This window comes from Pelmatolapia mariae, linkage group LG16_19 (genome assembly GCF_036321145.2).
Source record: "Pelmatolapia mariae isolate MD_Pm_ZW linkage group LG16_19, Pm_UMD_F_2, whole genome shotgun sequence".
Classification (NCBI taxonomy): Eukaryota; Metazoa; Chordata; class Actinopteri; order Cichliformes; family Cichlidae; genus Pelmatolapia; species Pelmatolapia mariae.
Genome location: NC_086241.1, coordinates 42,036,860 through 42,063,582, shown reverse-complemented (window position 1 = coordinate 42,063,582; position 26,723 = coordinate 42,036,860). Strand labels below are relative to the sequence as shown.

Here is a 26,723-nt window from a genome sequence, read left to right as displayed (position 1 = left end):
AAAGGTAGACTTAGATATTCTAAAATTATGCTTTTTTCCGTAATTGGATGAAGTGGTACAAATTTCTAGCCCTAATAAAGCAGAACAGTCCACATATGTCACCAATCTATTCTATATGGAAGATTTACAAAATATATATATGCAAAAATATTTTGGAGATATATAAGGGCTATAATGTTGAGATATAGGTGATGCTTATGTTCTGTTTCACTTGAGAGAAGCTTGTTTTATATACATATTATAAGTGCACCATATGTCAGATTTTGTATGGTATTTTTAAGAAGATCAGAGATGAGTTATTATACATCTCTTTTGCTTTATTTGACTTGTATATCTAAAGTGCTTTTATGTGACTGAAACTGATTTCATTTTGTCTTGATGTCAAAAAACTTCATTATATACAAAGGGCAATAGTTTACACAGAAAACACTCAAAGGGGATTCCAAACTAATATTACACTGTAGGCTACCTACACCCCACTCTGATCTCCAGTGGGCTGAACCAGTGAAATGCAATTTCAACAATGCAGCTCAGTTTTTCTACATGAGAAAGTAATGCTGCTTGGTGCTTAAATTGTAAGAAATAAATGTGTAAAATTAAAGAAAAGGTTATATTAGGTGATTGGGCAGACCATCCTGCAGTTATAAAACTGAAAGTCCATTAACAAAAAAATAGTTTTTGTTAACTGACAGAATATCCTCTTTTTGTTTTGTTTTTTAAAGTGAACTCTCGGTAAAAAAAAAAAATCATAAGTTTCTATCATTGATAGAAAATAACAGAAATGTCTGTATTTTTTATCAGTAGGAAAAGCTAAAAACAGAAACACACACATACACACACGCACACACAGATACATACATATGTAATTTTAGTTCAACTAACCACTCCAACATCTGACTTTCCTCAATCATGACATTCTGTGTTTGTGTCTGGAAAAAAATGTTTTGGGGGTTTTTTTTGTTTTGTTTTGTTTTAAACAAGTGTCATTTTTGGCTTTCTCTGCAGTTGTTTTTGTCATTATGCGCAGCAGCTGCGACTCACATAGTTTATACTCACTCCATCACTGCTGACACAATATTATTATCTGGTCAGTGTGATGATTTTTCAGCTTCACCACAGAGGAAAAAATTGACTTTTAATTAATTGTTGCTTGACTTTTCATTACAGATTTGGGTTACATATTAAACAAATGGATTCTGCAGGAATCAGACCTCAAACTCTGAAATTTTTCAACCACAAAGCAGATTTATTTTTCACTCTTCATATCAATATCAGCCACAAATTAAGGTTTAGACTTCAATAAGTGGTGGAGTCTAACTACATTTGTTAATAATTTAGGGCACTACAGTATTTTCTTTATACTTTACATTTAGTTATACAGTTAGTTTTTACATTAGCTAAATATTAACAACTTTTCATTTCAAAATAATCGCTGCTTTACAGATGTATGAATTATTTTTAAAAGTATATATACAGATATAGAGGAAAACATTGGCAGATTGGCAGATTGTTTTAGAGATTAAAAACATAAATACATTTTCATTATTTGTTTTAAATCCATCTCTCAGTACATTACTACAGTCTCTTAGAAAACACCAAAATATATGTTTTACATTACAGTTGACTGGTTATAGTTAGTAGTTGGTTTAGTAATTTGTTTACCGAACACAAATCAACTCACTTGCAAATCTCAGAATTGGTTTGATTTTCTGCATTCTTGGTGGTGTATCCGCAACATTGTTATCAATGCTACCATGCCATAACTGACTGACGATGACTGAGGCCAGGCTATTAGCATGCTGCATGCTGCCACATATGCCCACATTGTTGCTGCAGCCTTGTCCATGAGAGCACAGTTTCTGATCTGATTGTTCCAGGAAAGCTAAACTAGACAGAGGTGCTGAGATGAAGTGTTCCAACCTGTTCTTGCAGGAACGCTCTGGCCTCCCCAACACTGCCAGAGTAGCAGCCTTTGGTTATCAGGACCATGTCCAGACACTTCCTTGGCCACCATTTAGTCCTAAATGTCTCGTACTAAATGTGCCTGAAGACATGCTGCACAACATGTTCATAAGAGGCAGCCACAACCATTGACCACTGCACAGCTGGAAGATCTTCTCATCCAGGAAGAAAGTAATTCTTCAACAACGGATCCAGAAAGTTGTGCAGTCCACACAGAGAGGCTGACTGTTTGCATCATGTCCACAGGAGACTATACCTAGTATGAAACATATAGACTGGTATAAATTAATGGAAACTCATTTTTGGAAATCTGAATGTAAAAAAAAGTTTTTTATTTGTTGTTTTCAGTTGTTTCTTGTTTTTCTAATACAATCCATTTTTCTGTATTAAGTCCCGTTTTGTCTTGGTGGGTCTGCATCATGACATAAATAGTTAGTTTGCCCAAGTCAGTAAAATGTTCATGTGAAATGCCCTTCCTCAAAATCTCTGACTGTACAGACTATACACTGTGAGCGCAGTAACTGTAAGGGCTTGAGGAACATACGATGAATCCTTGGTTCAAGGAGATGATATGACAGGAATAACACCTTTTTAGTTCTGCTGGCCTTTGTAGCTGCTTTGATTAGTAAATGCTTCCCATAACCCAAATAAAGATGTAAGTTCAAAATTCTCTGACAGAAACCTATGTTAGGTCTGGTATTGGAAATGGGCACAAACAAACTCCACTTGCACGCTATTTTATAGCATCTGGCACACCTCAGGAATAATGACTGAAGTGGTACTACAGCTCAGTCTGTAACTAGCTGCCTTACCTCCCTGCCAGGAACTTGAATTTGTGAGGACCAGTGGGATACATCTGTGGAGCAGAACAATGTCTTCTTTAAAACTTGTAATAAAAATGTGTAGTATGATCCAAATTAATCTGAATTCTTCCCTCACCAATAGCTACAGTATAGGTCTAACTGTTAATCTGAAAATGACCAAATAACCCAGATGATGCTGACCAAAACATGAAGTCGGTAAAAAAAATAATGTGTGCAGCATCCTGATGATTCCCATGTGAATATTATTCAGTTATAATATTAGCTAAGTACATCTGAAACTGGAATTTATGCTTTTGTAATATGTGAAAATTATACATGCTTATATCACATTAATTCATCACATCCCACAAAATGTTTTACACAGGAAGCTGTTTTATGCATATTAAATTTGATAAAATATACAAATCCCTGCTGTTTGTTTAAATGCATCAAATCTAACTAATATATTTTATTAATATTATATTAATATAATGCCACAAATTGTGGGGGTTTTTTGTAGTATACAGTGCTATATCACAGTTGCTTCAAGGCACTTTATATTGTAAGGTAAAGACCCTACAATAATACAGAGAAAACAGCGAAAATCCCAAGAATCAGATGCCCCCTGTGAGCAAGCACTTTAGTGACAGTGAGAAGGAAAAACTCCCTTTTAACAGGAACAAATTGATTTTTGTTGTTGTAATTGGCAAAAAAAAATGGGACACCTGCATTTACAAAAAAAAAAATATTTACATAGTGTGAAAGCACAGGTTCAGGCTAGCTTAAGTCATCATGATTGAGGACTTTCTAAGCCTGTAAAGAAAAACTTGACTTTTCCATTTGAGCAAAAAACAATAATATCTAAAGTTGAAGATAATTTTCACAAGGGAGCAAAATACATTTGCAGGGACATTTTGGTTTTAAGACAGGGCCATGCATAAATAACAGCTCAAACATTCTGGAAACTCCTCAAATAACTGCAGTGTGTTGGTATTTGTGTATGTATTTTCTGTACTGCAGTGTGTACTCCAACATATTGGTCATAGGATACACACTAAGGCCTGCTTAGCTAAAAATACACAGCAGGCCTTGTTTAGCCATACAGTCGGCAAACACAACGTCAACACAGAGACACGGATACAGACCAAACATGCAGTGAGCCAGTATAAAGCAGGCAGAGGCTGCTGGTGTGTGCTGACAGATTTATATTGCACCTCATTATATTTGTGGTTCCTTTCTGTGTCACATTGACCGCCCATTTGCTGCTGATCCTTAGTCTGACTTTTCTGTTTGAAAACTCTCAGCAAGCTTTTGATGCTAATCTAATGAGCCTTTTTTACCAGAGGGGTTTTGATTATTTAACCAACAAAGCTAAACCAGCTTTTCACCTGTTTGCCTCCATATGCCTGTCTTCTTTGATCCTTTAATATTGTATTTTCTAATCCTACCATAATTGTGATTTTGTCTCTGTTAAGGTGAAGGTTTAGCTGTTTCAGGCAGAATGATTGAATACAAAAGTATTCATTCTGTATTAGCTGCAGTCAATTCTTCTCTTTTTATGTGGCCTAGTAAATCAGTGTATAACTCTTGTGTCTTGTTTATCAATAATTATATGTACAAATTATGTATGCAGCACACAGTGTTATTCATATCTTTACAGATAGCATGGAGTATAATGAAGGTGCCCCTAAATTATGTGTTGACTCGTTCCTCTATCAGATTGGCATCTAGTGACTAAGAGAGTTGCAAAAGTCGCAACAGAGGATTCAAATCGAATCCTTTTACTACAGCTGTCTTCTATACAGTGTGCCGTGTGCCATGCAGAAACTATGGCTAAAATGTATTTCATGGTTTTCTGCTACCTTTATTATATTATGGCATTATGGGAATTTAAAAAGATGTTAATTAGATCACTTAAGATAAAAGTAGCCAAATGAAATAAGAATCAGTAACATGGCAGCCATAATAAGTGCTGGTCAAATTCTCATTAGCTCCTTTAGAACAATGTAAACGGACGGGAACATCCTCGATGAAGGGAAATGAGATAATGTTGTCCCACAGTGCAAAACAATTCAGGACAAGTAATGCACGTCATATCATATACTTTCAAAAGTTCAATAAAGTCTAAGAGCTGTGAATTTTTTACTTTGTTATGAAAGTGCTCTCTATGTAAAGATATGAACATGATGACCTATTTTAAATTGATCAAAGCCAGGGAGAAGGCTGTAATGTAACTGCAGTAAGCATTCGTTAAGTCTTAGATTTGGATGTGCTCTGAGCAGCTAGACTTAAGGATTCTCATTTATTAATTTGACTTCAGAGATGGAGAAAATCTTCAAGGTCTGAGTTAATGTGGATAAAAGAAAATGAGAAAATCATTCAGATTTTCTTTTCTTTGAATTGCAACTTGTTAACAGAGCGAATGAATTGGTTATTTGTGGGGTTTTTATCTGCTAAATGTCAAATGGTTTCTTAGGCTGTATCTGAATTTTGGGGAAATTATTTGAAAAGTGCAGCCAACTTTTTCAAACTGCAAAACTGTAATTTTGGGAATGGTATTGCTTTGATGACATAAAGTAAATATTGACAAAAAATCATTTATGACAAATGAAAACTAAGTGAAATTTTGTGTGTGGGGGGGGGAGGGGGGGGGGTTAAAATTTAGTTGAAGAAAGTCAAATTTCAGTGTAACATGACTGAAAGACACATAAAAGCATTGCATTAAGTTTTTGTAAAAGCATCACCAGACAGTTGTTTTTTCCAGGAGCTTTCAGACACATCTTACCATCTGGGAGTCAGTATGATTTGTTTATGCATACAGGTTGCACACACACCCACAAATGGAGCTGTGCATTAACCAGTTCTGACTGTTGAAAGTACTGTAGAAATCTATAGTGGACCTCTAACTTTTTATACTAAAAGTGTACTCTTAATTCCAAATTGGTAAATCTATTCTAAGATTATAACAGCCTCAAAATATTTAGAAACTCATTCAGCACATTATAGGTCACAAAAATGGACCTGACCCAAAAACTTTGCTTCCAGAAACCACATTTCGCTATACACTGTAAAACTATAACACGTGCAGAGATAAAGATAGCTGTGAGCTGCTGAAAAGAAGAAATGGTGCGGTGAGCAGATAAAAAGGAAGTGCTCGCTGCTGAGCCATCCCTGCTGATGCTTCATTGACAAAGAGCAGCGGAGCGCACCAAGATCAGCGGGCTTTTTAAAACAACAAAACCAAAGATCACACCGGGTTTAAGAAAATATTATTATGTCTTGTAATTGGCATGACTGAACCAGGCAAGGGTGGGGAGGTGGGGGGGAGTGGGTCGGCCAAAGGAAGGCAGAAGGAAACGGGGGGGTGAAACGACACCACTTTTCATTTTGACAATCGGATTTGGAGAGTTTGTTTAACCCGACAGGCCCTCACCGAGCTGCCTGCTTTTACACACTCATTAAAACGATTATTCACGACCCATCGAGTGTTTTCTTGCTCGCTCACATGAACTACCACCACCGACCACCACCACCCCTCCCGAAACCCACCAAAACACACAGTATTACATTTCAGCTTAGTTAATTCAAACCTGGACAGCTTTTACTATTATCTGTATTTAAACTAAGGTATACTGTGTACATACTGTATCACATATGCTTCACTTCTCCTATAACATCAATTTATAATAATGTGAGCTGAAACAATTGGTCGAAAAAAGTGTAAAAAGTATATTTGATGATGTTTGGATTGAATGGTGATTTTTTTGTGTTGTTCTGTTTTTTTTTACCTGTTTTCCAATCAGTTAATTATCATAGCAATGGAGGATTAGATCTGCCTAACTTTCAACAATACTTCTTAGCCAACAGGCTTCAGTTCATTTCAGAATGGTTAAAACATACCTTCTTAGATGAACCTTGGCTAGATGTTGAACAGGCACTATGCAATGATCTAGAGATTTCAGACCTACCATTTATCAGCTCAAACATCAAAAGACATGAATGCTTTAAAAGCATCAACATCAGCTCTTCTCTGACAGCATGGTGGGAGTTTCTAAAAATGACAGAGTCCTCATTAATCCCATGCAAACGTACACCTATCTGGAATAACCCTGACATATTACAAAACAATAATATGATTAATTTTCCAGAATGGAGTTGTAAAGGAATTAAATACTTAGAACATATATTAGAGGGAACAGAATTTATTCCATTTGACAGACTAGTTACACAATATGGGATCAACAAGAAAAGATTTTTAGAATATCAACAAATTAAATCCATAGTAAAAAAGAAATTTTACCTCAGTCAAGCTGAATTACAAACACCGCCAAGTGCGGTACACTTTCTTACTCTTAAATCCCCCAAATTATTATCTAAAATATACAGAACACTTTCTAAAATAGATGAATCAATATCCCTTCCTATTGCAAAGTGGGAAGCAGATTTATCAGTAAGCTTAGACCAAAACTTCTGGTCTCAGGTATGCTTAAAAACCTTTAAATTGATTAAAAATCCCAGTCTGCAATTAATACAATACAAAATACTACATAGAGTGCACTATACTGGTCATCGGATGTTCAAGATGGGCTTTACATCTTCCAACAACTGCTCACACTGTCAAGGCAATACACCAGACAATTACATCCACGCTCTTTGGTTCTGTCCACCAGTGCAGAAGTTTTGGCGTGAGATATGTGAAGACTTATCAACAGTAGCGGTTTTAGATACGGGCAACACGGGCGGTTGCCCGGGGCGGCATCGTGGTGGGGGGCGGCATCACGGGCATCGGCAAAAAAAAAAAAAATTGCTCGTACTCATGCTGCCCCGACATCAGCCAGCGCATATTGGGAATGGCATAGGTACCGATCGGTTTTCTATCGCCCATTTGCTGGGAGTAAGGGCGCCCTCCGTTTGCGAGGTGCGCCTGCTGCTTGCGGCACAGGGAGGAGAGGGCGGGGCGGCGGGGGATTCTCTGGGTGGCTGGAGCAGCATCTAATAACCAACTTGCAAAATAAAACAAAATAAAAACAAACCAACAAACACGAAAATACCAGACATAATGATACAGACTTATAATTTGCACCGATGTTTTTTCGAAATTCTATACGTGAAAAGTGAGCGCGAGAGCCCTCGGTGCGCCTGCTCGCTGCTGAAGTCAAAGTAAACTTTATTGTCATCTCCGCTACATACAGTCCAGTATATAGAGAGACGAGACGACGAGGCTCCAGTTACAGCAGTGCAAGTAAACAAATAATAACTATAAGAAGAGTAAGAAAATAAATATACATTTTAGGACCAGGGGTAAAGGGATCAATAACAATTTAAAATGTATATTTTATATTTTGTTGATTTAAAGTCTCACACACAACCCGTTTTTAAAGTTTAAAAAAAAGAGAAAAGAAGAGGAGTTTAGCGACTTCCACAGTCGCTAGAGGCCGGGGATTGAGCCTGCCTATTTGCCTGACGCGCTGTCAACTTTACGCAATAATGCCAGAGGTGCCATTGCTTGCTTGTTTATTAAAGTGCTTGAAAAGTTTACAGAGCAATGTGATCGGCTCGCGATTCAAACTCTTAAAACATCACAGCTCTAATGCAACAAGGGGAAACTCGTTGTGCTGCGGTCAACAAAAACTACGGCTACCCAGCCCTCCTCTCTGTCAAAATCAAACCAGTGAAAGACAGACTGACAACGCCCTCTTAATGTCACCGCTAGCACCCACGTGACTCCCGTTACGCATCACCATAGCAACCAAACAAATGAAAACCCAGTGATCATTAAAATTCAATACATTTAATTATGGCTTCTACAAGGAGAAACGAGCAAAAGATACAGGTAAGCAGATGTGTCATTGGATAATGGCAGGTCATGTATCCTAAAACATTAAGAATCAGAATACTTTCTTAATCCCTAAGGAAATTATGTGGGTTACAGTTCCTCCAAGAAGAAATGGTAAAAATAGTAACAGTAACAGACTAAACTCCAAACAATATATACAATAATATAATATTAATTAGTCAGTGTCAATTGTTGAATTGTCCTGTTCTCATTGTATGACAAATTATGATGTCTGTTTGGTAGCCGTTTGCATACTATGCATACTCTCTCTCTCTTCATATATAGGGTCATATATGTGTGTGTGCGTGTGTGTGTGTGCGTGGGGGGGGGGGGGGGGGGGGGGGCGCCCGGGGCGCCAAACAGGCTAGGACCGCCACTGCTTATCAAAGTGTCTGAAATGTAACATTCCAACCTCCCCTTTAGTGTGCTTGTTGGGAAAATTGGATGATGTCACTACAGAAACTAATACAGTCCACATGGTTTTTACAGCCCTATGCATTGCCAAGAAAACGGTCTTCATGAACTGGAAAAATAAAAATAATCTTAATCCTAATCAATATAAAAACCATCTAATAGATCACATTAGTCTCGATACAGCCTCTGCCACCACATTAGATCAATCCCTCTGGGCTCATTTGATCGGCTCCATCACCTAGCGGGGGTGGGGGGTCGTGGTTTGGTCCCGCCTTAGCTATTGTGGTTGATGTGGAGGTTGGGACGGGCTTGGGGCGCCTGGAGAACCCCTAGAGACGTTATCCCTGGAGGGCTCAACCCGGGGGGTTGTGGTCATAACCTGGTTAGTGGCTCTGGTCGCTCTTAGAGGGTGTTCTCCTCGTGGCTGCGTGCAGCGGGGCTGGGGGATGGTCTGTACTGGCGGACGTAGGTTACTGGCCTGGTAGCCTGGCTGCCCCTGAGTGGATCCGGGGCAGGCAGGGGGGCTTGGGGTTCGGGGGTGCTTCGTCTCCGTGATGGGGCTCTGGCTGGGCCTTGGGGGCTTCGGTCCTCGTCGGTGTGTCGCCGAGGTTGTGGGCGGGTGGGCGCACAGGGGCTCAGCCCTGGCGCAGGGGGCCTCTGGTGCATCGGCCTAACTGGGGGGCTCTTCAACTGGCAGGGAGGTTGTTCCATCCTTGCAGAAGTCCACTCTGCAGGTGGGGGAGAGACATAGGAGAGGTGGAGAATAAACCTAACCTGGGTGTCTGTTGTCTTGTGTAGTCTGGGAGATGATTGAATGTTGGGGTGGGTACAGTTTCCTCTGCGGTGGGGTAGGGTGGGCTTCCCCGGGTCCTGTGGGGCTTGGCGGTGCTGCTACCGTAGGCCCCGGTCTGGATGGGCCTGGGCTCCCTTGCCTTGGTGGGTACCAGAGGACGGGGGTGCCTACTGGGGCCAGCGGGGGAGCTGGCCCTAGGGAGGGGCATCTTGCCCCTCCCTTCTTTTCCTCCCCATCCCCGGCTGCTTCCCTCTTCCCGCTCCACCACACCCACCCACACAGGTAGGGCCTTGGGGTGCGGGTGTGTCACCAGGGTGCAGGGGAGGCATTCCCTCCCCCCTCTGTCCCCTTCTGGCCAGCTGTGCCTCAATTTTATTCCACAACTTAGACATCCACATTCCTCACACTCTCATAACACACACATATATATAGGGCCTTGAGGGTGACCACGTTAACGGAGTCCAGTGGACGGTCTGTGTATTCAACCTTACCTCTGGCACCGGTGCCCACCTCTCAATTTTAAATCCATGTAGACATTGAGGGTTCTCGGGAGGGGCCGTGCTAACACCTGCTGCTCTCTGGCAGCAGCACCATGCCCTCCCTTGTTTTAAATGCACTTTAGAACAACACGCAGCAACACTACACATGAGCGGGAGGAGGGAGGTATGGGGTCTTCACACACCCCCGTTCTCTACTAGCCATCGGGGCAGGGGGCTGGGAGGAGGTGTTGGCTGTCCGATGGGCCTCCCTGCTGCCGCGGAGCCTGGGGCGGTCTGCTTGCCTCCACCCCGGGGGAAAGGGTCACATCTCTTGGGTCTGGGTGCCGTTTCCCCCTCTGGGGGTGAGGGTACCTGGACCCGGGGTATAGAGTATGTTTGGGGAGTGTGATTGTGTGTACATGTCCATGTATGTCTATTCCTACGTTGGATGAGTGCTGAGTGTTTGTATATGTGTGCATGAGGGTGGGAATGCATGTTTGTGTCTGTGTGTGCCTGTTTGTCTGTGTCTATATGTCAGGTCGGGTCTTAGACTCCACCTCTCTGGGAACACCCAGGCCCTCCAAAGTGTGGAGGTCTATCTCCCCTCACCACACTCCCTGCCAGTGACTGATGCCCTCAGGGGTTAGTGCATTGGTGGTTCTTGGTGTCCGGGGCTGGGCGCTCAGGTATGCACCAGCTCACTCCCGGTGGCTACTTGGCGGGGCCTGGTGCCTGTCGCTCGGTCAGGCCTCTTCCGGGGCAAAGGGGACCCCCCGGGCCTCCGGCCTCGGGGTCTGCGGCTCGGTTCACTCTGGCACAGCTGGCTGCCGGCAGAGCCGGCGGGCACGCCAGTGCAGCCCCCTCTGGCTTCTGCTCCGTGGCTACTGGGTGACCCCTCGTCTGGGGATCTCCTCAGCCCTTCCCAGGAGGGTGGCACGGATGCCCCTCCGGTGGTCCACCTTGGGCTCTCGCACTCTGGGGCCTCTGGATGTCTGAAGCCTGGATCTTCTCCATGCCTGCTTCATGCCCTGGGGGACGGGGCTATGGCCCCCCACACCCTCTAGCAGACCGTTACATGGAGAAACCTTTTGTATACAAGCGCGCTGATCCACACAGGTGTGCACACGGGTGTTCACTGTTCGTAGACATAAACTACACCTTTCTTAGCTGCTACTTCAAAGCACATTGTGCGCTGTCTGTGCTGCACAACAACATTCAATATTTAGTATTTACTGCTGTTCACACTTAGCTAGATTAACGGGATGGTGTTGTGTTTAGTATGTTGCTTTGTTTTGTTTTTTTGCTTGTTTTCTCTTCTTTTTCTCTCAACAGGTGATCCAGGAGATTTTTTTTTTCTTTTTCTCTTTGTCTTTGTAAGTGCCCTTTCTCACTGTCCCTCTTCCCTTCTGTTTTTCTTTTCCTTCCTCTCTTTCCTATCCCCCAGTCATGTCTGTCCCATCTGTAACAACTGAAAATAAAATAAATAATAACAACAAAGGTTGATCAAATGGACCAATACGGCAATGCCATGATGATCCATTTGGCAAAATAAATCCATTTGGTATCCTTGTTGGTCTTCAGACAACAATTCTGACGGCTAAAGAACCAAATGGGACAGACAAAAAAAAAAATTATCATAGCAATGATCATTAACTATATTATCATTAACAGCAAGTAATGATAACATCACTGAACACAACTTGGGCATGGGTACACAGCAGAACTGATTAAGAGATGACTTTAACAAGGTGGGAGAGCTGGAACAAAAAACATTTGTCACACTTGATTTTTACCTTTAAAGGACTTTTCAGTGCTTGTGTTCTTTACTTTTTAGTTTAGTGCTGCTTTACTCTTACAGAAAAGATTTGATTACAATAGTATTTAAAATTGTCATGCTATTTGCCAAAAACACAGACATCAAAATGATCAAGTTTCTGCTGTAATTCCTTATGATTCTTATTCTTTATCATTTCAAAGAAAGTCAGCTGTTTGTTTTTGAGTGTCATACAGCAATGATGCCTAAGCAGGAATCCTGGAAGCCACATTTTAACTAATAAAGTCTCATAAACGTAATCAGAAGTCTTATAACGTTTGAAAAAATATAACATCAATGCCATATGACTGTCGTTGCAATTGGGAAACGCTTTCCCTCAGACGTTTGATTAACATTGTGAAAAACTATATTTTAGCCCAGCTTATGGTACTTTCTTCAATCTTTATCCAAACTAAATAGTAAAAAAAAATTAATAAATAAATAAAAATGAAACAGTAAAACAAAAGTCTAGCAATAGTCATCAAAGATGGGGTACAAACTTCTCTGTTCTGTTTGAATACATCCTGATATTATTACTATTATACAATATTATATTATTAATATTATACTTCATTGACGTAAAGTATACCTTGAATCTCCATTTTTCAGTAAATGATTGCATAATGCACCAATCCACTATAATATTATGACCACTTGCCTAACACAGTGTTGCCCCCCCTTTTGCTGGCTAAACAGCAAACAAATCCAGTCTTTAAGTGATGACATGATGAACCCTGCTTCAGGGCCCAAACTACCCTGCATTTAATAAGGCTTTTGTGTTTTTAACATGTTTTAATGCTTCGTATCTTGTTCTAATTAATCTCAAAAAGTCCCTAAAAACAGTCAGTGATCACTGTTGGCCTCTCTCGGTTTTTATTACCACTATTCATTTTAAAGCTCAGTTTTTAAAACCTTACGATGCAACTACAGCCCAGCCCATACAGAAGTATATTAATGACTAACCTCATATTGTGGATGGATTATCTGTTGTTTTCCTGGTTGAAGTTTGGTCCGTTTACAGCATTCCGGAATGCAATTACATTTGTCCCTGACAATCGAAACTTTTATCGAGTGGAAAAAAGTTAGCGTTCTTCCTCCAGTCTGTTTATGTTATGCTAACATAGCTGTGTCGCTAGCGATCACACAGCACATGGTTTTATACCAGCCTTTGTCTGGCAGTAACCCTACAAAACGTCGCTGCTGTTTACTTCCCTGTCTTCATTTATGTCGGAAGTGATAGCAGAGCTGTACGTCTTAATTTGTTTCAGAAATCTCTCAGTCAGAACATGATATATTGTATTTAGATGGAAACTAGTGAGCTAACTCCTTGCTAACTTCTAACTCCGTTAGTGATCGTTTGACTTAGCAACCTGCAGCGGAGACTGGGCCCAGACACAGCTAATGACGTCAGACTTAAAGACCGGATAAGATGCACAGTGTGTTCTGACACCTTTCTATCAGAACCAACGTTAACTTTTTCAGAAATCTGAGTAGCTCGTCTGTTGGATCAGACCACACAGGCCAGCCTTTGCTCATCACACACATTTCAATTCAATTCAGTTTTTACAATTTCAATTTATACAGCGCCAAATCACAACAACAGTCACCTCAAGGCACTTTATATTGTAAGGTAAAAACCCAACAATCATATGACCCCCTATGAGCAAGCACTTTGGCGACAGTGGGAAGGAAAAAACCCCTTTAACAGGAAGAATCCAGGTTCAGGGAGGGGCGGCCATCTGCCACAACCGGTTGGGGTGAGAGAAGGAAGACAGGATAAAAAACATGTTGTGGAAGAGAGCCAGAGATTAATAACAAGTATGATTCAATGCAGAGAGATCTATTAACACATAGTGAGTGAGAAAGCTGACTGAAGAAGAAATACACAATGCATCATGGGAATCCCCCAGCAGCCTATGCCTATTGCAGAATAACTAAGGGAGGATTCAGGGTCACCTGATCCAGCCCTAACTATATGCTTTAGCAAAAATGAGTTTTAAATCTAATCTTAAAAGTAAAGATAGTGTCTGTCTCCCGAATCCAAACTGGAAGCTGGTTCCACAGAAGAGGGTCCTGAAAACTGAAGGCTCTGCCTCCCATTCTACTTTTAAATACTCTAGGAACAACAAGTGAGCCTGCAGTGTGAGAGCGAAGTGCTCTAATGGGGTGATATGGTACTACAAGGTCGTTAAGATAGAATGGGGTCTGATTATTAAAGACCCCAATCACACATCAGTGAGCCTTGAGCGCCCATGACTCTGTCGCTGGTTCACCACTTTCTACCTTGGAGAACTTTTGACAGATATCATTCACAGCAGACCAGAAACACCCTACAAAAGCTGCCTTTATGGAGCTGTTCTGATCATCACAATTTGGCCTTTGTCAAACTTGCTCAAATCCTTTTTTAACTTTACACTTACATGTTTTTCCCACTTCTAACACATCAACTTTGAGGCGAAAATGTTCGCTTGCTAACCATATGAGGTCATAAGCAGTGTGGAGAAACCAAAATATTTTTACAAAAATGTTGTTTTTTTTTCTTTTATTGAAACAATAAAGACAATATTTTGATTTGTTATTTGTTTGTGGATTTGCTCAGATGAACTACTTACACCTACACATTGTCCTCATTTAAAAAATGAAATTGTGTTGTTATCTGTTTATAGCGTCACCCTGTCTCAATAGTGAATATTGATAAACAATCCTAGATGTATGGTATCTGAAGTCAGAGACATACTGTAGGTGATGTAAGTCTGTCCTGGATTATTGACTGTCTGCTGAGCATGTGCCAGAAAAAAACACCAGGCACTTGTTTTGATCTCCGTATATATTTCATGATGTCTTTGCTATGCTTTCTGTTGGACGGTTGCTCACTGTTTACTCTTTTTGAGTTGTCTAATAAAATGCAAACAAAATAGCTCTTGTTCTTCCTTTTAGAAGAGTATAATTGGTTTGTGTGGGGAACACAAACCAGAGACAAATATGGTCAAATTTTCAAGTGCATGAGACATTTAAGCCCTTTACACACACGTTTGAAAGTCCACATCTCTGTAAGCACTGCATAAGGGAATAGGTCATAGCTCTAAGGTTGAACACAGTGTTCACTGACTACATTTATATAAAAAAGGGAAAAGGGAACCGAGTTCACAAGTGCCTTTAAACCTAATGGTCTACAGGGGGCGATATCACTGGTTACAAAATAATTTGAATTATATAGAGGGCTATGGGAAAATGAGCTCCCTATAATCCCAGTAAACACTTTCCTGCTGAGGATATAGTCTCAATCACTAGTTTATGATTGAGAAGCCCTGACCTCCTGAACAGAAAGTGTCTCTCAGTATCCACCCCTCATTCAGCTCAAGCCTTAAAAAATACACAGACCCCTTATATCCATCCTTCTTCTTCGGTTTATCCAGTTCAAGGTAATGGGGGGCGCTGTAGACTATCCCAGCTGTAATAGTATGAGAGGCAGGGAATGCCCTGGACTGGTTGCCAATTTGTTCCAGTACTAACACATATTCCATATAGACACACCCACATTCACAGCTAAAGTCAATTAACAGTCTCCAACTAATGTAAGAGAGAGAATCTATACAGGCAACGTTGGCTGTAATAGGTTATTGTATAATCACATTGCATTTTTCAGTTATGCTGTAATTTAACACATAACTGTACTAAAGTCAGTGGAGTGATCTACAGCCTTTGCGGAATGGAGAAAAGGACATTAATTTATTTTATATTCAACAAAAGCATAAGAGTGAGATGGTGAAATTCAACAACAACATAACACAGCTAATACTGCTAACACAAGCAAGCATCTGCTAACACAAAGCTAGCCAAGAACGCAGAATAATGTTAAAACTGACTGAATACAGACCCCAGCCCAGCAGCAAGACCATGAACTTCAACAAATAACAAAGGCAGTGATTAGCAGTCGACTTACAGCGTTGGTGCAGCCTCCATTTCTACCTGCGCATGTTTCAACAGTAGGATCACTGTGCTAATCAATTTAAAGTCTCTATAGGCGTCTTTGTTTTATGTTATGGCTTTTGTGTACATACACAAAAACTGAAATATGTTACAATGAGTTTCAGGTCATTTTATGGAGTAACATGAAAGTAATGTTGTGAGTAGTGTAACAAATTACTTGCTCTGGTGAGTAATGAAACAATACACCTCATTAGTTTTAAGAAAAGTCATGTGAAATATATTACTTTGAGTAATGACGCCAACACTGGACACGGGGAGAACATGCAAATTTCACACAGAAAGCCCAGGACTGGATTTAAACCCAGTAACTTCTTATTGTGAGGCTTTTTTTTTTTTTTACAGTTTTGAAGCTACTTTTAGAGGCTCTGATTCTCAGATAATAACAGCTAGTAAGATGGAGGTAGCCTAAACATGCAAATAGGTCATTCTTTAGAGTGCTTTACAACTTTTGAAAGTTTTGAACAAATCACTTGACTCCAGCCTACTATGTGGTGTTGCTGTATGCATATAAGTCTGGACTTTTCTTTTACGAGACTCGAAAAAATGTGTAGTATTTGCAGTGATTTAAGCAACAAGAGTGTGTGTGTGTGTGTGTGTGTGTGTGTGTGTGTGTGTGTGTGTGTGTGTGTGTGTGTGTGTGTGTGTGTGTGTCCAGGCCTCATCTGTACCAATCAAATCCAGATTAACCATTTAAAGCAGAAAGAAAAACAGTGCGTTGACATTCCCAAATCTTAATCATCGTTGATTGACAGCTGGCCTGATGTGGCTGAAAGAAATAATGGAGTGGGTTCTGAGACACACGCAAACACACACACACACACACACATATTTCCACTGTATCCACACAAAACCATACTTGGTCTCACTACATGATAATTCTAATTATCGTTTGGTATTTATATCTCTCTTGCCCTCAGATCATCTTTTTTTCTACCCTGAGGTCACATGGCACCTGCAGGCTAACCTGATCACTAAAACCAATAAAAAACCAGTAAGCATGAAAGAGCTAACTGTGACCATGGTTACAGAGACTGAAAAGGTGCCATGTAACCTCCTTGCAAAAGAAAAACTAGCAATAGCAAAAGGAAACAGGAATCAGACAGAAACACATTTTAGCGTTATTTATGTGTCGTCGATTATGTTTTTGTTTTTTATTCTTTCATGTGCACAGTTTATAGGTCTTTTATTCATCACTTACGTCTGTTTATTGATCCCTTCCCCGTGTTTATGTATCTGTTACCTTGATTATTAAGTTTAAGATTATTATTTTTTCATTTCCCTTCATTCAATGGTGGTTTTCTTCAGTTTGTTGTTACAAATCCAGAGTTTATGTATTCCGTCAATTTACTGATTCTTACACTGTATATAAACGGTGTTTAAAAGCACCTCTCTAATTTGAAGCCTTAACAAAATCCAAGCAGGTGAGTTAAAAAAAAACATTCACTCATCATACAGTTGTTACAAAGCAGGAAACTATCCATAGAGGCTACAGCTGTTTTGTACCAGGCTCTAAACATGCTTTTAGTGTTGTAGAATTGGACATTTGATCACAGGAATCTATGGGAACAGACTCCTTTTTGAAGCCAGTCTCAAAGGGCCTCTGCAGTTTTTGGCACATTTGCCTTGGCTTCATTTTTCAGGTACAATGGCTAAAACTTGATATGTTTATGCAATTACTTATTATATTTTTTTTTCTAGTGCATGACGCCTTGGTGTCTCTATAGTCACTGGTGTAAACAAAGTGCAAAGTGTAATCTCTAGAAGACAGTTTTGGCTCAATTGGGCCCGTCTATCACAGAAAATTTTCCTTGCAGTGTTTCCTGTTTGTTCAAATTCAAAACAAGAAGAAGAATTTGAGCATAACCTGCTAAACATACAGAAGCATAGACTACATCTGAACTCGAGGGTACCCCCACAGTTTGACAGATAAATGTTCTCTGGGGAGATCGGTCAGTCACACGGTCCGTTCCAAGAAAAAGCTGCAGAACATCTGGAACAAAACACTGCATATCAAAATGTATACATTTGCAGGTTTAAAGTTTTTACAATCACATCAATATTAATAAACTACTTGTGGTAAATAAATATTTCAAAGAACAGTATTTTGTATCTAAGCAACATTGCTGTTTCCTCAAAGTGCCAGTAACTTTTTAACTAAAGTTACATTGTGCTGCTTCTAAGTCTACGTACATCTTTAAATAAAATACAACATGCTTTAAGTATTTCATTTGAATCTATGAAAAGGATATTTAACATTAAGCATTTCACTGCAGCTCCTTTTGGAGCTAGAATAGGTGTAAAGACAATTTACACTCACAAAAAAAAAAAAGATTCTTTACACTGAAACAATAATTTTGAGTAAAATGAAACTGAAATATATAAAATTAAGGGTTTATTTAGTAAAATAAATCCTCATTAAGGAAAATGTGATTGATACAAAGTGAATGTACAGCAGTCAAGTACATTTAATTTGACCAGATTCTGGTACATTTGTGTTTATGCAACAAAATTACATTGAATTAAATGGGTAGATTTTTTATTTAAACTGAACTGTGGGCAAGAATTTTTTTTATATTTTATTTTTGGCTTTTTACTGGCTTTATTAGACAGTGCAGTGAAGACAGACAGGAAAGTGGGGGAGGAGAAAGAGGGGAACCGGCCGCCCCCCACCATGGTCGCCCGCTCATCCCAGTGATCCAAACTGTGGCCCTTTTGTCTTTTTAACAAAGGCAAAAAATCTAAAAATCAGCTTGGAAAGAAGGAATGAAAGAAACGAGCCAACAAATAAACAAACAGAAAGCATAAATCCAGACAATAGCTCAGACCATTTCTATGTAATTATTATAAAAAGAATTAGCCATAAATGAAAGACATTAGCTAAGTTTTGGTTTTATCTGGACATGATGAGCCCAGATCGCTTGTATGGTGTATGTTCATATGTCACATATGTCACATATGAACCTATACCTTTGTTTAGAGTCAAATTGGGATGTAGTAGTTTAAACTTTTTTACTGCAGTGCTGTCAATCCTGCTTCACTGAGTGAATGGGTTAAATGCAGAGAGGAATTTCCCCATGGGGGATCAATAAAGTATACTTTCTTTATTTCTTTCTTTCTTTTTCTTTAAACAGATTCAGTTTACAGTATAAATGTGCAGGTATGTACAGAGCCTGAAAACATTTCTGAATTTAGTCTGCTGTCCCAAATATCTGTAAATTAGATCAAAACAGGTGGAGGAAAGAAGGAAAAGCTGAACATTTGATTCCTACAGTTATGGGATGTGGGGACTCTGTTGTGCTGTGAGATAAATTTTCTGCAATGTTTTGTGTCCACTTGTCCCCTTAGAGGAAAGGGTCACTGCAGCTCAACCAAAATCTGATCTGATCTGAGTGACCGCCTTTATCATGCATTGATCATATACAGATGCAACATCCAAGAGGCATGAGTACACTGCCCAGTTGATCACTTATGGAAGGTTTTGGACCAGTGTGCTAAACAACACTCTCTATAATCATCCAATAATCATCCTTAGGTTTTTTGTCATTGTTTCCCTTTTAAACCCAGAATTGAATTTAGATCTCACATACAAACTCCAGATTGATCCTGGCCTCATCGTGTCTCATAGTATCATATACCATATAGACAAAAGTACACCTACAGGACCTGCTTTACCATGGAAACCCATGCCATGAAGCTCATGGTTCTTGTGCTGTTGTTAACACCAGATGAGGCTTGGAAATCCAGCCTTAGCAGACTGGAGTTTAAGCATTAAGCGTCCTACCACTTCACTACCTTACCACTTGACTCATTTGCTGTGATTCCTAAACACTTCCACTTTGCAATAATACCTCCTACAGTATTGTAGAGTGTATGTGGAATATATGACCAATGAAATTTCACAAACTGACTTACTTACTTACTTACTTCCTTACTTCCCATGACAGTACCATTCCATGACCTATTGTAGTTGCAGCTCATGACCCTGAGCCGTTCCTCTGGATGGAGTAGAAGAGCCAACTCCTATCCTTCATCATATAATGAAACATACAAACCTGAATTTTTAAGGTTTTGGGCAGGCAATTTAACATCAAAAAGCCTGTTGTTGTTTTGTGCCTAATGTGTGTTTGATAGCGGCCTCTAGGAGTCTTCATTTATTCAGAAGAAGAGGGGGAGATGCTGTCCAAATGAGTGCATAATTGGCAGGGTTAGATGGCTCAAACCTATGAGTGAAGTGCCAAAACTTTCACTCAGTCCTATCCCTCTTTACTCAGGTCTCACTCATAGTGTTTAGAGCTGAGCTGCACTCATTCCTGCTCAGGAAAAATCCTTGGATTTATTGAAACAGAGCTGAACTCAACTTAACAAAGCTTGGAAGTGAGGGAGTGTTTTCCTTTTAACAGTATTCCAGTGTGTTGTGCTTTAAGCCACTTTTCTACTCTGAGATCACTACAACAATTTCAACATCTCTTCCTGCCTATTCTCAGCAGCACACACACAGAGCAACCTTCATGTTTCTTTGTTTCTTTTACTTCTCTAAAAAGGTACTGTTACAAATGTCAGTCAAAGTGTAGCTATCAATGAGACTGTTAGTGTTTTAGCTTAATATCAGAGTGTTCCAATATATTAGGATTAGCATTAATTAAATTAATATTCGCAATATTCCCAGTCTCAGTCTTTTCTCTTCAGATACTTGCAATCAAATGCAGCAACAAAAACATCTGCCAGAATTAAATCCCTTGTCAACTTCCAACTATTTGACCAGCTGTTCAAGTTAAGTTTAATATTTAATATGAAAAGAATGCCAACATTCTTGTTTTATAGCACCATGGACCGCAAGTTCTAACTAAAAATGGTGCAGTGAATAATGGTCGGGTTAGTGTTGATTTTTTCACTCAGGAGTGGGGCTGCTTCTCTTTATCAGCACAGCACTGCACTGCACCATCAGTTGCAAAGCCAACAAACTGCCCATAACATTTCTTCAGAGACGCCCTCATAGCAAATCTTTCTAACTGCAGGCTGTGTGACAGCAACTCTGTTAAATAACTTCAATTCAGGTTCACACAGCACTAAAAAACACAGAGATTGGTGTATTTATGCACGCGGCACAAGACAGCATCTTCATTAAAACAGGGAAGGCAGTAAATAATGGTTTCTGTTCACTTACACATCATACATATTAGCTGGTATACACAATTTTTAGGTTTATATGGAGGAATCTTTGTAATAAAGCAAAACGCTATAAACCCTGTACTAAATCTCTGTTCTAATTCAGTCTGCAGTGTACATCAATACATCTAAGACAGGGGTCTCAAATTTGCAGCCCATGTCACCCCTACTTTGCAGCCGTATATTGACATGAAGAGATATAACGCAATTTGGCCTTTGAAGTTACTTTTTTGTTAGGGAGGATTTCTTTGTTGTTGAGTGCAATGTTAAAATAAGTTCTTTTAAAAGCAAAAAATGATTTAATATCAAGGCAATATGAGCCGAGAGCACAAACATGTGGAGGGATTGGCTGTGTTAGTTCAGTGAGAAAGTCAAAAACTAATGTGTACACTTATGTCTGCATTTTTATTTTGTTAAATACAAACAAAATGATAGCAGACGTGCTGCCATGTGTCTGGTCAGAAAGAGAGGATCAATTTGTTTATTTGGTAGTTCAATGAAAGGCTTCAGTTAAGAATTCTGTTTTGTCTTGTTATAAAATATTTGGAATTAAGAAAAAAAAACACTACATTTTCAGACATATTTGTGGGTGTTTTCTTGTTTGTTTGTTTGTTTGGGGGGGGGGGGGGGGGGGGGGGGGGGAGTTGTACTACTTGAACACTAAAATGGCCCTCCAATGAGATGATAGTGCCAGCAGTGGCCCACAGCTCATTTAAGTTTGAGACCCCTGATTTAAGAGAAGAGCTCTATTATAAACATATTGATTCTTCTTCGTCGCCTCTCATTTGTCTGAACTATTACACTGTTTTCAGAGAGAAAACGCGTAAAACCTGCGCGGTACACTGTATTATTTTGCTAGTACGTTACTCGATCCCACATTGAGCCTCAAATTTGCGATGCTCTTCGCAGAATGTTGGTCATTACTGAAATAAACTAGTCTTCTCTGTTCGTTTTTGAGTTAGAACTTTAGAGATTATAAATTTGCGCTGTGGCCCACTCTGTGGCTGAGTCGTGGCTGATGTGGATTCTGCACAATCTGCAGGTAACGAATCCATCCCTGGCTACAGGGCCGAAAAATTACCATAAATGTATAAAACTACATGCAACAGATTTACAATACAGTGCAATATATTTGAGAATAAGATTGCACAATTGATTGCGATATTACAAACCAACTCCATGTGAGTGCTGGCTTGACCCAGTTTAATTGAAAACTGAGAGCAGACTGTTTCAGTCTTATAGCAGTTTTATCTGCGTTTTATCACCATCTTGATGCACCTGATTGTCAGTGGTCTCAGACTTGGTTCCAGCCTTTAAAGTAACCACGTCAAGTTGATTGTACGGTTGTAATGTTTGGTTGCATAGCTTCTCCGTCCACTGCACAGCTAAAGCCTTGCTTACTTACTGCCGTACTGCCATAGGTTTAGGCTGCTGGGAGACTTCCTGTGATGGACGGACAACCAGCATTTCTTCTCTTCCCTCTTTTCACTCCCCAATGCGTTTTACTGCTACATGCCATAAATATTTGCCATCTCTGTCCCATAGTTTGTGTTTGTTCTTGCCTCTCTGTGCTCGCTTTTTTTCTCTTCTCTTTCCAATCACTCCCAGAGCAGATTCCTGTCCCCTCCCCCGAGGGTTCTGCTGCATTAAAAGGGAGCTCTTCTCTCCCGCTGTCGCCAAGTGCTGCTCATAGCCCCTGATTTATTTTTTTTGTTTGTTTGTTTGTTTGTTTTGGTTTTAGTTTGCTTTTTGCTTTTCCTTTTATTTGTTTTTCTTTGCTTGTTTTTGTCTAATATCGTACGACGGTTACTTTACAACACAAAACACCTCTTCTTAAAAGTTTTTGTGAAAATAAAAAGAATTGAATAACTGCAGAAAATTAACTCGTCTGGTTTAACAATAGAAAGGTAGCAGTGAAGTAGTAAAACTAAATGTAAAAATACTATTTAAAACTTATACGTAAATGGCCTGTATTTGTATAGCGCTTTACTTAGTCCCTAAGGACCCCAACGCGCTTTACACTACATTCAGTCATTCACCCATTCACACACTGGTGATAGCAAGCTGCATTGTAGCCACAGCTGACCTGGGGCGCACTGACAGAGGCGTAAGTAAATGGAAGTACTCATCGTCTGGTGTTCCTCCTCAGGGAACTTTTCAGGATCAGATATTTTACGCCCGGCATTCACGTGACTTTTATGTTTAATATATAGGGGGTTTTTGTTGTTTTTTTGTCTTTATTTGTTAATGTAAACATTGACCGAAAATGTTTCCTCCCCCTAAGTCGTAAGTGTCGTACATCTGATTAATAACTCATAAATTATGAATTGATAAAACTATACAAGAAAATGACAAATGAGCTCGTCCTCTAGCTATGAGTTATGAAGATTACGGGAACCTTTATTGGAAGACAGAAGGCTGTTGAGTAAGTGTGAGACAGAGAATCTTAAAAGATGTTTTAAAAAATACATCAGCGAATGAGAGAAAAGTACAGAAAGTGTCGGGCTTCAGCAAGTTTTATTATGAGCTAGTTGGCTCCATGCAAAGAAAATATTTTATTTTTTATTTGTGTAATCGCTTCATCACCTCCTCGGTAAACATGACTACAAACACACACAGTGGACTGATTCACGGAGTTTCGGTGGTGCGTATAAAATCGCTCTGAGGATTTGAAAAAAAAATGCTGTGAATTTATCTGACGCTCACGTCACACGCCTCCTCTCTGCGTTCAGGTGCAACCGATGAACATATGGTCACGTGGTGGTCGAGTCACCAAAGCAGAATATATATTTGGGTAGAAAATGAGAGAAAGAAGAAAACAAGAAAGCAAAGCGTGTAAACAGCTTCACAAATTAAGAAAAAGAAGAAGAAGCTTCATTTTTTAACACACACACACACCGGGAGAGAGAGAGAGAGAGAGAGAGAGAGAGACCATCGCGTCACCTTCTGAAACACACACACTCATTAACCTGTTATTTATTTGCCTAAGTGTTTTGGAACACTTTTTGTATTCATTATTGTTTCTGTTTCTGCTCATATGGCATATATTTGATAAAAAAAAATGCCAATTAGCAAACCATTATTAAAAACGCATATGTTCTGTAAAATGTTGTAAAATGTTACTAGATTTAAAAACTAAATAGCTGTTACTGAAAATAGTAAAATTCTAATGATTATGTGCGCTGTGGTTTTTATATTTTTCCAAAAAATGTGGAAACAGCAGAAATCAGCCTGGAATATTGGGTGTGTTTTGATAAAAGTAATAATGTCAATAAAACAAGCAACAACAAAAAAAACTTTGTTGTTTCATTTATATCAGGTTTTAATACACAGTGTGCTGTTGGTGCCATGTTTGGAATATTTGCTATACTATAGGCTCCAAAGAAATTGAGAATTCCTCTGTTTTCTATATTTACTTTGAATTGACCCTTTTCTTGACTGGTTTCGGCACTGGTTTCTGTCCACAATTATAAAATACAGAAATATAATTTATCATCTCCATTAAGCGTCTTGATTAACATCTGCGTGGTACCTCTTAGCTGTTTAAAATTTAGTTCTTTATATTCAAACTACCACAACGAATATCACACAACAGCTGCTGTGTGACCGCGGGGTTATACACTGTAAAATAAAAGGGGGGGAGGGGGGTGCAGGACGTACTACGAGCTGTTTTATTAAGTTAATGCAACTTCAAAATGTCTCGGTGTCTTCACGTATTCCACAGAGGATATGAGAAAGACTTCTTGTTTTTCTTTATTATTAGATTGTCAAAAGTGTTGGCCATTGATTTCCTTCGTGGATTTGCCTAAACAAAGTCAGTTCTAACACTTCTCCAGTTGGGTCCACTATTTATCTCAGTTCTATATCGGGGTAAGGGTACTATATCCGGCTCTTGGTTTGTTGGGGAGTCAAAAGGAGACATGACACTTGACGCTAATGGTAAGGACAAAGCTGCTCCAGGAAGGAGCCCGGTGCGGCTTCTCCCCTGACATACAGAGATGGTGAATGGGCACAGCAGCGTGAGCGTCATGGGCGGGCCTCGGGGGTCCAGGCCATCCTACTGGTATATTTCAACTACAACATACATTAATTCATGTAGTTTGTTCATTAAACAACAACAACAACAACAACAACAACAATAATAATAATAATAATAATAATAATAAATTCCCCCAAAAACGCACAGATCTCCGATTCCGGTTCACAGTCGAGCTTCTGCAGTAATCGCTCAGATTTTGGGAAGCAGCCCTCATGTCACTATGAAGCTAAAAAGGGGTCATTCATCAGGCAGTGCAGTTCTGAAGCATGATCCTATCGAAAATGGGAAAACAAATGGAAATGTGTTGACTGCACTCACAGGAAACTGTCCCGGTGTGTGCTGAGTTCATTGATCTCCTTCCGCATGCGCCAGAGAAAAGGTCTCTCCTGTTCGTTTCCTGCCTGCTCAATCTAAGACACGTGATTCTGCACTTCTCTGACTGTAACCACATTTATCAGTGAGCCTACTACGAGTAAAGAATTAGAATTATGTATACCTGTTCATGATTGTGGTTTAAAGTAGCTGTGTATCCTTCAGTTTCTTGCTTTCCCTGTGTAGGTGGCCCGATGACTCCCGTAGTATTCTGTAAAATGTATATTAACGGGTATTGCTGCATTTTGGTTTGTAACCTCTGGGCACAGAGTGTGTCAGCGAAAGCGCATTTATTTTATTTTATTTTATTTTATTGTAAATGGCAAAGTGACGTGAGCCAAATGCCTTCTGTCAAAGGTGGCTGACCATGCAGTTCATATGCTCTGGTGCCGACCCTGGGGCACAGTCAGCTGACCTTTTCGCCCTGAGAATTTAATCCTGTGCGCCCTCCAAGAGCCAATCCCTGCAGTCTGAACCATTCAGATCCATGGAGAGGAGGATCACACACCAGTAAAGTCAGGCTATTTCTAAAATTAAGCTCCTCGTCTTTAGGATCTATTTCAGGATAACTAGAGAAGAATAAACCTAACATTGTTTGCTTATCTATAACAGGTGGTGAGTGTGGTAAACTGAATTTATAGCAGTCACAGAAACTGGTTTGAACTAATGGGAACTTTTTGGGCGGATACAAAAATGTGGATTAAACATCTCTGCATTTCCACAAAAGCGGTCTACTGAACACGAGTAAAAACTGCTGTCATATGGTCTACTGACATACAATCCATTTTATTGTATCCGTTTTACTTTATTATTTGAATTTTCTGTTTGTCGCCAATATTTGGCAGTTATCTGTGGTATCTTTACAAACTGCAGTCAAACGTGTCTTTACTGTTTTCGTATGTGATGCCAAATGTTACGTCAGTGTTTTGGGTTTAGTTTCGTTTGTGTATTTTTTATTTCTTTTAAGTTCTTTTAGAGACACCGATAAAAAAAAATAAGATTAAGCCTAATCTAAAGCAGGGAGGAAAGACTGGAGAGGAAGACAAAAAATATAAG

General features: G+C 39.7%; 1 protein-coding gene across 1 annotated transcript in view; it reads right to left on the bottom strand.

Annotated features, from left to right (window-relative positions):
* Positions 1-1,806: 1,806 nt before the first annotated feature.
* The window catches only part of foxg1a (forkhead box G1a), a 35,312-nt gene continuing 10,395 nt past the window's right edge, over positions 1,807-26,723 (bottom strand). Inside the window, exon 2 of the mRNA XM_063498608.1 lies at positions 1,807-2,218. The gene's annotated coding sequence lies outside the window, so the exon portion shown is untranslated. The remainder of the gene's footprint in view (positions 2,219-26,723) is intronic.